Raw genomic sequence first — 8,841 nt, 5'->3', positions numbered from 1 at the left:
AAAAAAAAAAAAAAAAAAAAAAAAAAAAAAAAAACAATTAAAACTATACTAAACGAACCTATGACTTCGTTCATTCCTATGGATTCTAACGATCCACACCGAGTCTCCCGAATCGGAAAATTATAAATTAAATCACCTTCCGAATCCAACCAAAATATCACGGAAGAGTTTACGTAATATAACTAAAAAAACTTTGTCCACGATGCTAATCACGTTAACGCATCCTTCATCATGCTCAGAACGAAGTTACCCTGATATACCAATAAAAGTGAGTCAGGTGAGTCTAATTTAATCGTTGAAACTAATGAATATAATGGTTACCATGGTTACCACTAACCAGCAAATATATGAAAAAGTGTAACAGTACCTAACACACCTATGATTGACCAATGAATGCCCGGTAAAGAAAAAGCCCAGTAGCAATTAAAAAATTGACCGATCCGATTATTGAATCAGACAGAACAATTTTTCAATTTACATTTTTCCCCACTCCGTCGAACACCCACAGATGAAATTTTATTTTCCGCCATCTCCTCTTCGCGCTTCATCCACGAATCGTCATACATTTTCTTCTTCTCGTCTCTCAAGCGTATATCGTGAATACACGTAAATAGCCGTCTAGCCAGTTAAAAATAATCTTGCTCGAATGCCGCATCAGATGCCAGATGCACCGAGTCGTCGATACGCACGGTTGACTGAAGGCATGCGTCCATGTAACCGTGGCGCGCGGATGATTCTTCTGAAACCAGAATCTTTAAAAAAAATTGTTAATAATTAAATTATTCAAAAATTTTTTTCAGTTTAAAAAATCGAATACAATAAAAGTATTAGAATTAGGCCTTATATAAAATTACGCTTACGCGTATCACGGTTATCAATCTTTTCACTGATCCCATACTTAGCTCTCTTATTCACCGTGTAATTACACCACAATATATATATATATATATATATATATATATATATAGATCAAAAGTGAAATGCTACAGGATCTACTCGGTGTGAAATAAGTTCGATAGGCTCACACGCTCGCCATACTGTCCTTAGGCTATTTCAGGCATGACCGGTAGCTCGCGCTTATACGAATCTTTCCCATAACGTTCGACACGCTTCGATAATCCGACACTTGTCTCTGATGTCAGATTATAAGCACTGTACGTGCTTTATATACGCCCGCATCGACATTGTATTCTCGTATATCTATATATATACGCGTGAGATAGGTAAATACATATAATACGGGCGAACTAAATGGATAAGATATGTATATATATGTATCTACATTGTAGTTTATCAGTTGACACAATTGAACGTTCGTTGAAAATGGTTTATATACACGATAAGGAAGTGGCGCCATTGCGATTTAATAATCATGCATTTTTTGAGAGATTATATAATTTTTCAAAATATAATTCAAATCGACTGGTCTTTATATCGTTTCGTTTAAAGCTCAAGTTATTTTATGGTCGACAGGATTTGAGTTGACGTTATGTGAATTCTGGTCTTGATGTGTCCTGCCACGTACTGGTTTCTAAGTGACGAAATTTCAATGCCCACAAATAACCGTCTAATGGAATTGGTTTACATGATCGATTCCGAACGTTGTGCGTTCGCACGCAGGAATCGATAGACGTTATGCATTAACGCGTATGAGGCAATAGAAAAGCATTATAAAAATTATGTCTTTTATTGTTTACCATGAGTAAACGTAAAGAAACGTTGAGCACGTGTACGGAACGTACAACTAGCCGGGGAACAAGACGATCACGTAATAAAATTAACCTGACTCGTAATAAAATGGAATAAAAAATGAATTAAATTTTGTCTTCTCTTGAAATCCAAACATAACCTAAAGCTGTGACACGTGTAGAAAAATCAATACTGTTAGGTCGAATATGAGACAAATAATGTAATTTGGGGTGTTATTCGCCATTTTCGTGTTATTTGATAAATATGAGGATCGTACCAAGGTATTTTATATTTTCTTATCGCAAATGCCATTTCGACTCCCAAGGTGTCACGTGACAGGTAATTGGGCGTCGCGGCGCTCCTACGTGGTAAAGGTGGAGACTGCGTATCCCTTGGCGTCGTCTGACGAGCCGCTTTGCATCCAAATGGGACATGGGCTAAATCATGCATCGAAGACTCAAGAGCCAAGAGAGGCTCAAGAACGTAGAGCCGTAAGAGCCTTTGGAGGAGAGGCGGCCCTTTTTCGCCCAATTATTCCAGTCGAGCTGCTTGGCCACTTCTGGAACGAGTTTCAGCTTTCTGCCTTTAGACGCACAAAAAACGAGGCTTTCGTTTAAAAGGAACCTACGTGTTCGATGCTCCGCGGATGGGTGTCTCTTGTAGCTGGACCAGGGGTATCAGCTTCCTACTGGAACAGCGTTAAGTAAATAAACCGGAGACTCGTTTGATATGAAAAAATGTTAGATATTAAAATTGGTAGAACGATTGAAAATTTTAAATTACACAGTGAGTTATAAGATTGCAGAGGGAGATGTACGAATTTTTGAATATTATCAAAATGCTATGTATAGTAATATCCATGATAAAGTTTAACGATGGAAATTTTTAAGTGCACTTACGTCGAGCATACGTTTCCACCCTGTACTGTCTATATCTATTTCCTGTGATAAAAAAAGATCTTGGCATCGCACATGCGGTTCATTCTAAATAGACTTGAAGGTCAACTAAATAAGCATCTAAAACGATGGAATTTGCAATATCCGCCCATGCAATTGTAACTAAGCGTACTGGCTGTTACTGTCAGTGACTAATAAGTGGCGTAAAAAATGTATTCCATTAAAATATCGAGTATCATAAAAAAAAAAGTAATTGCCAATGCTGTCTCCTTATATTATAAATAACACGTCAGTTAATCTCTGTCAACAAGGTCGATCAATGCAATTGGCGAATGAGTAACAATGCAAAATTATCTGGCAAAAGTCTGGTATTATCTGGTAAAATTATCTGCTGCCAAGAACAATAATCAGGCACGTCAGTACTTAATTGTACGAAGGGTATTTTTGTGGAATTTACACCATGCAAATAATCAAACTATAAATAACAATGTAAGAAGTTACAGTCGAATAATGTAATGTAATTTAAACTGAACTTAATATAATTTAATACTGTATCGCAGAGTCGCATGAAAAATTGTATAAATGAAAATAATAGAAAAGTTATGGGTACAGAGGAAACGAAGAGTATCCTCATTGGTCCAGCCGTCCGATCTTAAGGAAGCCGACGTCTTTCGTCACGATGCTGCAAGATTTACACCCACTGTGTAGAAAACGCTTCCTGCCACTTTGATCGTGCTGCGCGCGGAAGAGGCTCGAGCGATTTCCAGACCCAAGAAGACAAGAGACAAGCGGCCAACGGCTGAGCAGCTGAGAAGGAGTACGGGGAGTGCATCATCACAGTAGATGCATCCACCATTCACCGATGCACCGATTAATCACCAGGTCCCTTATGAGCGCCTTCTCGTAGTAGATGCACTATAAATACTCGCAAGCCGAGCGTGTGAGGTCTGCGTTCATTCATGCGGACTAGGTACCAGCCAAGTGCTTCTTTTGAGGTTGCCGCGAGTAAAAATGGCTTTAGGAAATTATTCCATGTAGGTAATCAGTCAGATTGCATCTGGAGCTAAAGTTGCAGTTGGCCTTAGGCAACTGGAACACGGTAACCCTTAAGGTGCTGCTGATCTTGTTTCTAGGTTCTCTTTTTTTTATCTGCTTCTCCTGGTAAAAGTCACGATCGACTGGGTACTTAGGTGAGTTTGATTAATTTTCTTCTTTATTTGCCTTCCTCGTTCCCGGAAAGTAATTCAGTCGGGAACGTTTGAAAATTTACCGCGTGTCAGACTCGGAGAATGGATGCTGCGTTAAGTGAATATAGGGACCCTCCGACGTGCGTGGGCTGTGTCCTCTTTCTTTAACGCGGACAAATATCACTTCTATTTCTTTCTTCTTGACCCGATCACATTTTTTCATCGGTGTATTGACTCTAATCACGCGTTCATGCTTCATAAATGCGACGTGTGCTCGTTGAAGAGGCGTCCAGGATTTACGCATCTTCGAGCGTGATGACATGTTTGATGAACCTTGCACAGAGAAGAGACTCGATGTCGTTATACTTTTCATTATCAGTTTAAAAAAATTGTTATAAATACTCTTGGTAGTACTACACCATGCACAGTGTATAATATACGTTGATGGAAGACCATTCATATATAATAATACAGTATGTGCACTACAGTGATATATCTAGTAAGCGAGAAATTCAAAATTTCCTGTAAACTCAATTAATTTTAAAAAATTATCATTTCTTGAATGAACGGCAGCATAAATATTTATCGTGGTAAAAAATCAGTATAGTATCTGGGTCAAAGATCATTTCTGACCCTGTATCGAAGCTATCAAAAGCGAAAGCCGTATAAAAGCAAAGTCATGTGAAAAAGAGCCTTTGGGGTCTTGAGATCCATGGGATTAACGACGTGACACCATGGGGTCAGTAGGTATCTACTTAGGTATAAGATGGGAGCGTGAACAGGTTAGGGCAACGAGAAAATTTGACGAGGCGGTGAAAGATTCTATACTTTCTTTTTCCTCTCTCCTTCCTTTCTCATCGCCGCACCTTGTCGATCTCATTTTATTCTACTGACGATCCGACGTGAGATAATTACATGCGCTACCCTGCTGAGATCCCATAATAACGCCTGGAGTTTCAGTCTCAACCAATGGGAAGTCTGAGTGAACTAGGAAGTATTTTCCATAAGAACGAACTAGAAGAATAAACTACGCCATATATCGTAAATACCAATGACCATCAGTTTACATATCGTTACATAAACCGTACAGGTAACACTTTCACGAAGTCATCGAATATCCTGTAAAGATTTATAACCTACAATTTGCTCGCACGTTATTCACGTCACGAGTGCTTCTCGGAACAAACCGATAACAATGCTACTACAAACTGTATAAAAGATAGAACGAATTTACGAAGTTTTATTAATAGTGAACAATCCTATCAGGTAGTGTGTAAGCATTGCTTATCATTTCCTAGTATAACACGTACTCCAGATAGTTCGAGTAAGAGACAATTCCAGTTACCTTATTATCACGTAGACGACGTGCCACAGTAAACAATTGCAATCAACAACTTGCTAAGGAGAACACTGCCATCCGTCGTTAATAAAGCTCTCGAGAGTCAAGCTAGATTAAAATGTCAACGACACTCACGCACAAATATCCAAACTGTTTTCTCAATATTAAACCACACTGCTATATCCAGTATTAAAGCAACCGTCGCAAATCATGCCATTCGTCAATTTGACGCTGTCTGGAGGACGACGCCATGTTTGACTACAGCGATCGAAGCGCCCTTAGTTCGGCGCTCACTCACAACCGGTGAGCAGTATAAATATATACATATATAAGAAACAGCATGAATATAAAAAAATGTTTTAAGAAACTCTTTCGGTAAACGGACCAGCCGTATTAAAATCACTATATACAGATATATATAGCATGGATGCCTCGATTTATTGTGGCTTGTCCATTTACCAGTGGAATCACCCTAGAAAGCTTCGAAGAATGCGAGCGCAATGAAAATAATACAAAGCGTAGTTCGAGGAAAGCGAAGTTGGAAGTATGTAGCGCTGGTTGATAGTTGTGACGACGAAGGAGGAGGACAAGGAAGGCGTGCCCACTTATGCAAGCGAGTGATCCCACTGTGCTATAGATATATCTCGGGTGTACATACGTGAGCACTTATGCGCGTATGACGTTACGTACGGATGGATAAACGCATAGATATAAACATGGCGGCCGACAAGACGGGACAACGACGGGAACCGTCCTACATGGCCCACGCGTTTCTTCTTTACTTTGACTCCTCGGACTTCGGTGTTCTGTCCCCTTTTATAATCGTGCACGTTCGCTCCCTGCCGCAACGAGGATACCCGACCGTACAAGAGGATACACGATCATAAGGTACGATATGCGAAGTACCTATAGCGAGACTAATGCTCGTACAGGATGCATTAGAGCACCTCGATCATTGCTTTGGTAATACGTTGCTGTTACTTATACATCATTTGTAATGTATTACCAGCCTATCCTCTTAAATGATCTCTTTAGGGTCGTCAGTGATGTACAGTTAATGACCTCTGAGTAATGCATTGATAAATGCACGTGTATATTTACGCTTAAAAATACGAGGCATCATGGGTAATTCTCAAACAGCTCGAACATACAGACTACAAATATCAACGCGTATCAGGCCTTACGTAATCTTCGTTAAATCTGGACAGTCTAATTTAAATCATTCCGTCAGCGAATTTACTCTTAAGGCGTTTATATGAGTTAAACGTCAATCGGGATTAATGGAGCGTTTCCATTGCAACTTGTAATTAACAATTTGATACGGTCTGCACGCGTCGCCCTACACCGTATGAAAGGTCGTGGTACCATTGTATCTTTTTGTGCGTTTTATCGGAGCATTTCGAAACGCGTAAAAAAAGTAAAAGACTCGCGGTTCTTTATGCGGTACTATACGTTATGTCTACTCGGTGCATTCTGAATCGATGCACTTGCATCTTTCGTCCTCTCCCAGGAAGTATGCAATTCCTATGTTGCTCAAGGTGAAGCTTCGTTGGACAATTTGCTGCGGCTATGTTGCACGGGACGAGATAAGGCGGAATTCGTTATGCGAATCGCGTCCGACGTAGCGAAGATGCGGGCAATCACGATAACAATACGTATATTTAGGCGATGCCGCTTCTCGCGGTATGCATACTCCGCGTGCATGCAGTATGCACTTGCATCGGGATGCAGGCCGCTTCGTAGTTAGCAGGAGGCATGCCGGGCCCCGGTTCTTGGGTATCTCTATAATTTGTAGCGTCGGCTATTCGAGCGTGTAACTCTGTAATGACGTAATGACTCCGTCAGCCGATGGTAGTAACCTTAGGCGCTCACTTGGTTCGTGGATGCACCTTGATGCACTGGGATATGCACCCTCATGGTAGGTATGCGCATAATCGTCGGGAAGAGTATTGCGATACGAAACCTGTATACATCTAGCACGCGTTATTCGGGTAGTGAGTATATGGAACAATTTTTTTAACCGAGAAATAATTTTTGCAAAAATTTTTTTACTTCTATTTACAATAAAATTTTTTTAATACCATTTCAAAATGTAGATACACTATATGACGTCAGCTTAACGTGCTCTTACCTAACGACGCCGTTCTATGACACGGACACTTAGAATGGCCCCATTCGCTATTGAAAATGCGTGGGTTGATATAGTATAACGCTGCGAGTTTTTTTTTAGAACGCCACTTATGAAATTCTTTATGATCTCTTTGTTTCGGGATAAATAGACGGGAACTTGCGAAATATGATAGATGAAAAATGTGAATTGGGAAATATTAACCCTGAAATACGAAAGTGGCGTGGATATAAATATTTTGGAACTTAAATACAATATAGCAATTTAATATAAAATGTATCCTATTACCCTAAAAGGATATATGATATATTACTATAAACGTCATCCGTCAATTCCACGGTAATGACGTCATGAGAATTTCACTTTATACAAATTTCAAAATACTCCCAGCCTAGTCTTCCTTATTAATCGTTATTAACGATATTTTCATTATATTTTTACACTGTTGATATGTATTGCGAATAAAGTCACATATGAATCAATTGAGACGATTTCACTTTCGAAAGCTTCTACACAGCGCATTAGTACCCTCGTATGCAAACGACACGTAATATCGACCAATTGTCTTATCGACGTTATTTTCAAATGTCAATTATCGATTCATCAGTATTAATTGAATCCAGCAAAGATACACGTGACGAGTATCTATAAGTACGTACGTGCACTGTAAATGTCAGTGCTGACGTAACACATCGTTCCTGAACTGTACTTCGATATAATGCAGTTAATAAAAAATGCATATAACAGCAAGTTAAAAAAGACTAATAATTTGCCAAGAAAAACATATTTCTTGCCCACATATAAAATTGCAAAAGTTCCTTTCCCTCGTAGGGCAAAAAAAAAGCAAAGGCCACTCCAATGTGTACCAAGACAATTAGTACCGGCAATGCCGTATAATAATATTGAAAGGATGCAGTCGTTCCGTCTGGTACCATGTGTAGGTAGCCTCTCGAGCCACCTACGCGTGTGATACTTGTTCACATATGTGAATGCAACTCTCTCCGGTGCAATAGATCTCGGCGAGAAGTAAAATGCAAAATACAGTATAGACTCGTGATCAAAAGAAATTCTCATATGCACTTCGTACGTGCTATTGTGAAAAATGCACATGGTGACGTCACTCGCTGACGAGGAACGAAATTGCATCGATTTAACATTTATCCACTGTACATCTTAATCGGTCTCCAATTTGAATGATAACCCGATAACATTGAATGTTAACAGTCATTCCGTCTAATGTCACGTGTGGGCAGAGACATACATGCTACCCACACGCATGAATCGTCTGTGCATTTATTAACGCACGCGGCTCTCTCCGATCTGGCACGATAACCCATAGTGCGTATCAACTGTTGAAATTGTCAACCGTAACTGGTTTCGTGTCGTCGTTGAATCGTCAGCGATGCAATCGCGGCCGCGTATAAAAGTAATTGTCAAAAGTGTCAGAATTGTAACGACGAACGGTGACAGTTCGGTGTCGGTATAAACGAATGACGATAAAGAGTGCCATTGATATTATGCATAAAGTCATCCGCGTGATAACGGTATAACGGGTGTCGCCAGTTGAAACACCAACTGCCGTTTAATCGGGCCCCGGACGCT

At 39.8% G+C, this 8,841-nt stretch overlaps 1 protein-coding gene and 1 long non-coding RNA gene across 20 annotated transcripts in view; one reads left to right on the top strand and one right to left on the bottom strand.

The window, feature by feature from the left end:
* LOC107267543 overlaps positions 1-8,841 on the top strand; it is a 148,842-nt gene that overhangs the window by 46,716 nt on the left and 93,285 nt on the right. The gene's annotated exons all lie outside the window — the stretch shown is intronic.
* Positions 15-8,841, bottom strand: part of LOC107267661 — an 89,846-nt gene continuing 81,019 nt past the window's right edge. For 2 of the 4 annotated variants that reach the window (XR_003059753.1, XR_003059754.1), the window contains 3 exons: positions 2,318-4,105; positions 1,967-2,248; positions 38-752 (listed from right to left, as the gene is read on the bottom strand). This is a non-coding gene — a long non-coding RNA (uncharacterized LOC107267661). Of the gene's footprint in view, positions 753-1,966; positions 2,249-2,317; positions 4,106-5,117; positions 5,422-8,841 lie in introns of those variants that run through there. The other 2 variants (XR_003059755.1, XR_001537648.2) reach the window with 2 other exon arrangements.

The sequence above is a fragment of the Cephus cinctus genome, unplaced genomic scaffold, assembly GCF_000341935.2.
Source record: "Cephus cinctus unplaced genomic scaffold, Ccin1 Ccin1_scaffold0029, whole genome shotgun sequence".
Classification (NCBI taxonomy): domain Eukaryota; kingdom Metazoa; phylum Arthropoda; class Insecta; order Hymenoptera; family Cephidae; genus Cephus; species Cephus cinctus.
Note: the sequence above shows the minus strand (reverse complement) of the source record. Positions and strands in the feature narration are given on the sequence as shown.